Genomic DNA, 7,881 nt, shown 5'->3' on the forward strand with positions numbered 1-7,881 from the left:
GAGGGGGGGGGGGGGGGGAGAAGGGAGGGGAGGGGGGGGGGGGGGGGAGAAGGGAGGGGAGGGGGGGGGGGGGGAGAAGGGAGGGGGGGGGGGGGGGGAGAAGGGAAGGGAGGGGGGGGGGGGGGAGAAGGGAAGGGGGGGGGGGGGGAGAAGGGAAGGGGGGGGGGGGAGAAGGGAAGGGGGGGGGGGGAGAAGGGAAGGGGGGGGGGGGGGGGAGAAGGGAAGGGGGGGGGGGGGGAGAAGGGAAGGGGGGGGGGGGGGGAGAAGGGAAGGGGGGGGGGGGGGGGAGAAGGGAAGGGGGGGGGGGGGGGAGAAGGGAAGGGGGGGGGGGGGGGAGAAGGGAAGGGGGGGGAGGGGGGGGGGGGGGGAGAAGGGAAGGGGGGGGAGGGGGGGGGGGGGGGAGAAGGGAAGGGGGGGAGGGGGGGGGGGGGGGGGGGGAGAAGGGAAGGGGGGGGAGGGGGGGGGGGGGGGGGAGAAGGGAAGGGGGGGGAGGGGGGGGGGGGGAGAAGGGAAGGGGGGGGGGGGGGGGGAGAAGGGAAGGGGGGGGGGGGGGGAGAAGGGAAGGGGGGGGGGGGGGGGGAGAAGGGAAGGGGGGGGGGGGGGAGAAGGGAAGGGGGGGGGGGGGAGAAGGGAAGGGGGGGGGGGGGGGGAGAAGGGAAGGGGGGGGGGGGGAGAAGGGAAGGGGGGGGGGGGGGGAGAAGGGAAGGGGGGGAGAAGGGAAGGGGGGGGGAAGGGGGGGGGGGGGGGGGAGAAGGGAAGGGGGGGGGAGAAGGGGGGGGGGGGGGGGGGGAGAAGGGAAGGGGGGGGGGGGGAGAAGGGAAGGGGGGGGGGGGGGAGAAGGGAAGGGGGGGGGGGGAGAAGGGAAGGGGGGAGAAGGGAAGGGGGGGGGGGAAGGGGGGGGGGGAAAGGGGGGGGGGGAAAGGGGGGGGGGGAAGGGGGGGGGGGGGGAAGGGAGGGGGGGGGGGGGGAGAAGGGAAGGGGGGGGGGGGGGAGAAGGGAAGGGGGGAGAAGGGAAGGGGGGGGGGGGGAGAAGGGAAGGGGGAGAAGGGAAGGGGGGGGGGGAGAAGGGAAGGGGGGGGAGAAGGGAAGGGGGGGGGGGGGGGGGGGAGAAGGGAAGGGGGGGGGGGGGGGGAGAAGGGAGGGGGGGGGGGGGGAGAAGGGAAGGGGGGGGGGGGAAGGGAAGGGGGGGGGGGGGGGGAGAAGGGAAGGGGGGGGGGAAGGGAGGGGGGGGGGAAGGGAGGGGGGGGGGAGAAGGGAGGGGGGGGGGAGAAGGGAAGGGGGGGAGAAGGGAAGGGGGGGGGGGAGAAGGGAAGGGGGGGGGGGAGAGAAGGGAAGGGGGGGGGAGAAGGGAAGGGGGGGGGGAAGGGAGGGGGGGGGGAAGGGAGGGGGGGGGGAGAAGGGAGGGGGGGGGGAGAAGGGAAGGGGGGGGGGGGAGAAGGGAAGGGGGGGGGGGAGAAGGGAAGGGGGGGAGAAGGGAAGGGGGGGGGGGAGAAGGAGAAGGGAGGGGGGGGGAGAAGGGAAGGGGGGGGGGGGAGAGAGAAGGGAAGGGGGGGGGGGGGGAGAGAGAAGGGGGGGGGGGAGAGAGAAGGGGGGGGGGAAGAAGGGGGGGGGGGAGAAGGGAAGGGGGAAGGGGGGGGGGAGAAGGGGAGGGGGGGGGAGAAGGGGAGGGGGGGGGGGGGGAGAAGGGGAGGGGGGGGAGGGGGGGGGGGGGGAGAAGGGAAGGGGGGGAGAAGGGAAGGGGGGGGGGAAGGGGGGGGGGGGGAGAAGGGGGGGGGGAGAAGGGGGGGGGGAGAAGGGAAGGGGGGGGGAGAAGGGAAGGGGAAGGGGGGGAGAAGGGAAGGGGGAGAGAAGGGAAGGGAAGGGGGAGGGAAGGGGGAGAGAAGGGAAGGGAAGGGGGAGAGAAGGGAAGGGAGGGGGGGAGAAGGGTGGTGGGGGGGGAGGGGAGAAGGGTGGTGGGGGGGAGGGGAGAAGGGTGGTGGGGGGGAGGGGAGAAGGGTGGTGGGGGGGAGGGGAGAAGGGTGGTGGGGGGGGAGGGGAGAAGGGTGGTGGGGGGGGAGGGGAGAAGGGTGGTGGGGGGGCGAAGGGTGGTGGTGGGGGGGGGGCGAAGGGTGGTGGGGGGGGGGGAGAAGGGGGGGGGGCGAAGGGTGGTGGGGGGGAGAGGGAGAAGGGTGGTGGGGGGGAGAGGGAGAAGGGTGGTGGGGGTGTGCTCCACGTTTATTTTTTGGATCATGTTTTTGTCTTTTCCTTAAGTGGCAAATTTGCTTGCCTTTTTTTTTTAAATTTCTGGGTAATTCTTGCTCGACAAGGGAGGGAACTTTTACAGAAACAAAGTTGGCTTGTTTACAGTCCCAACTCAATTGCGTTAATATGAATCCTGCTCATGTCACATGTAACAGACGCAAATAATACATCACATTTATGGGGCATGCGGCCATCCAAGATTCTGGTACAGGAGGAGGTCCATTGCATCTGTGCGGGCTCTGCTGCAACAAGCCAACACGATACTTGCCAACCAGGAAGGCCATTCAGCCCATCGTAACTCATTCTTCCAGGACCGCCCCTGGTCTTTAATTTTTCTTTTCACTTCTATCACTTTGCCTGGAAAACCGTTCCCAGTGTAGAATAACTGTCACGTTATTTGTACTTGTGTATTTTAGAATATGTCCAAGAGGGAGAAGTCAGTACTAAATGTAGTATCAAATTATCATGCCTGACACAAGACTCCCAAAGCAAATGCTCTACTTGGAACTCCTACACAAGCAAGCCCCAGGTGGGCAGAGGAAATGTTTCAAGGGCACCCCTCAAAGCCTCCAAGATAAAGTGCAACATCCCCCCGCCATCTGGGAGACCCTGGCCAAAGACCGTCCTAAGTGGAGGAAGAGCATCCGGGAGGGCGCTGAGCACCTCAAGTTTTGTCGCTGAGAGCGTGCAGAAAACAAGTGCAGGCAGCAGAAGGAGTGTGCAGCAAACCAGACTCCCCACCCTTTCTTCCAACGACTATCCAATTCCCACATTGTGGACTGTTCAGTCACCAGAGAACTCACTTTTGGAGTGGAAGAAAGTCTTCCTCGATTTCGAGGGGCTGCCTATGATGATGATCAAATTAATAAAATAGGAAGTACTATCAGCTCGCTCAACTCCTTTAAAGGTTCACTGTGCAGAAGTGAAGTAATTTTTCCTCCTGATCTTGGATTTTGAACTGGTTGGATCACTTGGGTATATTTGTAATGGCACAAAATATTTAAATATATTTTTATAACGAGTCAAAGATTGAAGTTGTCATGTGAATTTTAATCCTGCAATTTAACATTGTGAAGGAATGGGACTGAGTAGATAGACAGATTGTTTCCAGTGATTGAGAGATCAACAGCAAGGGGACATAGATGCAAGATATTTAAAACAGAACTGGAGAATATATATACTTTTTTTAAACAGTGTTATGTGGCAGTGGACTACACCACTAGTGATAATGATTTAAGCAGAGACCATGTCAATATTGTTTGATAGGTGGTTGAAGGGGATATGGGAACCAGGCAGGCACATGGATTTGGATTACTGTTTGCATGAAGGATAACACCAACTTGGCCTGGTTAGACTGAAGTCTGTTTCTGTGTTAGAATTTCTGTGTAAGAATTTCTGTGTAATTCTATGTCCAAGTCACGACAGGGTATGATTTGGATCATAGGTGCAGGAGTAGGCCATTTAGCCCCTTGAGCCGATTCCACCATTCAATAAGATCATGGCTGATGTGCTATCGAACTCCATATACTCGCCTTTGCCCCATATCCCTGAATACCTTTTGGGTAACACAAATCTGTAAATCTTAGATTTAAAATTAGCAATTGGGATTGCAGTTTGTGGAAGAGTGTTCCAAACTTCTACCACACTTCGCATGTAGAAGTGTTTCCTAACTTCACTCCTGAAAGGCCTGGCTCTAATTTTTAGGCTATGTTCCTTAATCCTAGAATCTCCAACCAGCAGAAATAGTTCCTCTCTTATCAGCGCCCCTTAATATCTGAATTCTAAAGGGTCAAAGTGTAATAAAAAGGCAAGCATGAAAGCTCGGTGCCTCAATGCAAGGAGTATTCGGAACCCAGGTGAGGGCTCTGAGCTAGTTAGCGTGGGTGAGAGCTCAGATAAACAGGACCCCAAGAAAGAATGCAAAAGGCAGGAGGCAACAGAGCAGAGTAGCACTGGGGTAAGTGTAAACCACAAGGTGATAGGAAGGAACAATATGTATGAATATAAAGGGGCTGCAGGAGGGGTCAAAACTAAAAATCATAGTTTAAAAACTAGTATTAAAACACTCTACCTAAACGCACGCAACATTCGAAAAAGTAAATGAGTTGACGGCACAAATCATTACAAATGGGTATGATTTGGTGGCCATTACAGAAACGTGGTTGTAGGGTGGCCAAGACTGGGAATTAAACATACAGGGGTATCTGACAATTCGGAAAGATAGACAAGAAGGGAAAGGAGGTGGGGTAGCTCTGTTAATAAAGGATGCTATCAGGGCAGTTGTGAGAGACGATATTGGCTCTAATGAACAAAATGTTGAATCACTGTGGGTGGAGATTAAAGATAGTAAGGGGAAAAAGTCACTGGTGGGCGTAGTTCATAGGCCCCCAAATAATAACTTCACGGTGGGGCGGGCAATAATCAAGGGAATAATGGAGACATGTGAAAAAGGAACGGCAGTAATCATGGGGTATTTTAACCTACATATCGATTGGTCAAATCAAATCGCACGGGGTAGCCTTGAGGAGGAATTCATAGAATGCATATGGGATTGTTTCTTTGAACAGCATGCAACAGAACCTACAAGGGAGCAAGCTATTTTAGATCTGGTCCTGTGTAATGAGACAGGAATAATAAACGATCTCCTAGTAAAAGATCCTCTCTGAATGAGTGATCACAGTATTGTTGAATTTGTAATACAGATTGAGGGTGAGGAAGTAGTGTCTCAAACGAGCGTACTATGCTTAAACAAAGGGGACTTCAGTGGGATGAGGGCAGAGTTGGCTAAAGTAGACTGGAAACACAGACTAAACAGTGGCACAATTGAGAAACAGTGGAGGACTTTTAAGGAGCTCTTTCATAGTGCTCAACAAAAATATATTCCAGTGAAAAAGAAGGGCGGTAAGAGAAGGGATAACCAGCCGTGGATAACCAAGGAAATAAAAGAGAGTATCAAATTAAAAACCAATGCGTATAAGGTGGCCAAGGTTAGTGGGAAACTAGAAGATTGGGAAAATTTTAAACAACAGCAAAGAATGACTAAGAAAGCAATAAAGAAAGGAAAGATAGATTACGAAAGTAAACTTGCACAAAACAGAACAGTAAAAGCTTTTACCGATATATAAAACAGAAAAGAGTGACGAAAGTAAATGTTGGTCCCTTAGAAGATGAGAAGGGGGATTTAATAATGGGAAATGTGGAAATGGCTGAGACCTTAAACAATTATTTTGCTTCAGTCTTCACAGTGGAAGACACAAAAACCATGCCAAAAATTGCTGGTCACGGGAATGTGGGAAGAGAGGACCTTGAGATAATCACTATCACTAGGAGGGTAGTGCTGGACAGGCCAATGGGACTCAAGGTAGACAAGTCCCCTGGTCCTGATGAAATGCATCCCAGGGTATTAAAAAAGATGGCAGAAGTTATAGCAGATGCATTTGTTATAATCTACCAAAATTCTCTGGACTCTGGGGAGGTACCAGCAGATTGGAAAGCAGCCTCTGTTTAGAAAAGGGGGCAGACAAAAGGCAGGTAACTATAGGCCGGTTAGTTTAACATCTGTAGTGGGGAAAATACTTGAAGCTATCATTAAGGAAGAAATAGCGGGACATCCAGATAGGAATAGTGCAATCAAGCAGACGCAACATGGATTCATGAAGGGGAAATCATGTTTAACTAATTTACTGGAATTCTTTGGGGATATAACGAGCATGGTGGATAGAGGTGTACCGATGGATGTGGTGTATTTAGATTTCCAAAAGGCATTCGATAAAGTGCCACACAAAAGGTTACTGCAGAAGATAAAGGTACGCGGAGTCAGAGGAAATGTATTAGCATGGATCGAGAATTAGCTGGCTAACAGAAAGCAGAGAGTCGGGATAAATGGGTCCTTTTCGGGTTGGAAATCGGTGGTTAGTGGTGTGCCACAGGGATCGGTGCTGGGACCATAACTGTTTACAATATACTTAGATGATCTGGAAGAGGGGACAGAGTGTAGTGTAACAAAATTTGCAGGTGACACAAAGATTAGTGGGAAAGTGGGTTGTGTAGAGGACACAGAGTGGCTGCAAAGAGATTTAGATAGGTTAAGCGAATGGGCTAAGGTTTGGCAGATGGAATACAACGTCAGAAAATGTGAGGTCATCCACCTTGAAAAAAAAAAACAGTAAAAGGGATTATTATTTGAATGGGGAGAAATTACAACATACTGCATGTGCAGAGGGACCTGGGGGTCCTTGTGCATGAATCCCAAAGTTAGTTTGCAGGTGCAGCAGGTAATCAAGAAGACGAATGGAATGTTGGCTTTCATTGCAAGAGGGATGGAGTACAAAAGCAGGGAGGTCCTGCTGCAACTGTATAGGGTATTGGTGAGGCCGCACCTTGAGTATTGTGTGCAGTTTTGGTCACCTTACTTAAAGGATATACTAGCTTTGGAGGGGGTACAGAGACAATTCACTAGGCTGATTCCAGAAATTAGGGGGTTACCTTATGATGATAGATTGAGTAGACTGGGTCTTTACTCGTTGGAGTTCAGAAGGATGAGGGGTGATCTTATAGAAACATTTAAAATAATGAAAGGGATAGACAAGATAGAGGCAGAGAGGTTGTTTCCACTGGTCAGGGAGACTAGAACTAGGGGGCACAGCCTCAAAATACGGGGGAGCCAATTTAAAACCGAGTTGAGAAGGAATTTCTTCTCCGAGGGTTGTGAATCTGTGGAATTCTTTGCCCAAGGAAGCAGTTGAGGCTAGCTCATTGAATGTATTCAAATCACAGATAGATAGATTTTTAACCAATAAGGGAATTAAGGGTTACAGGGAGCGGGCGGGTAAGTGGAGCTGAGTCCATGGCCAGATCAGCCATGATCTTATTGAATGGCGGAGCAAGCTCGAGGGGCTAGATGGCCTACTCCTGTTCCTAATTCTTATGATCTTATGAAAATTTCAATCAAATCATCCCTTAACCTTCCAAATTCCCTGGAACCCTAGTTTTTGTAATCGCTCCTCGTAATTTGGAGTCCAGGTATCATTCTGATAATTCTGCGCTGCACTCCTTCCGAAGGTGTGATGTCCAGAACTTAATACAGTACTCCAAGTATAGTCTAACCAGTGCTTTGTAGTTGTAGCACAACTTCTGCATCACCCCGCTCCCGTATTCTAGTCCACTAGCTACAAAGTCGTTTTCAATTAGCCTTTTATTTTCTGTACCTGCCCATGACATTTTAATGATCTATGTACATGGACTCATCCCCCCGCAAGTCTCTTTGGCCCTCCACTGTTTCTAGCTTTTCACCGTTTAGAAAGTAATGATATATCCTTTTTTAGGTCCAAAGTGGATGACCTCAAATTTGCCTATATTGAAATCCATTTGCCAGTTTTGTCCATTCAGTTAATCTATTAAATATCCCATTGTAACTTTATGAGCAGTGTAGATGAAAGTATAATGATGCCTATCCTTGTGTCAGTCAAAATTGGATATGTGGCTCCATCCCATCATCCAAGTCATAACACCATACTCCCCCCTCCCTCTCTGCGTCTCCAGGCCAGCAGATCGGTATCTGGCTTGAGGCTGGTATTTAGTATTTTGTGCTTGAATATTTGTTGACTATGCCTAAAAGCTAGGAGTAATTCAAACCACACT

The 7,881-nt window shown here is 52.0% G+C and overlaps 1 protein-coding gene across 1 annotated transcript in view; it reads left to right on the forward strand.

Moving 5' to 3' along the window:
• Window positions 1–7,881, forward strand: part of cox11 (cytochrome c oxidase assembly homolog 11 (yeast)) — a 53,915-nt gene that overhangs the window by 901 nt on the left and 45,133 nt on the right. The gene's annotated exons all lie outside the window — the stretch shown is intronic.

Source organism: Pristiophorus japonicus, chromosome 6 (assembly GCF_044704955.1).
Source record: "Pristiophorus japonicus isolate sPriJap1 chromosome 6, sPriJap1.hap1, whole genome shotgun sequence".
Lineage (NCBI taxonomy): Eukaryota > Metazoa > Chordata > Chondrichthyes > Pristiophoridae > Pristiophorus > Pristiophorus japonicus.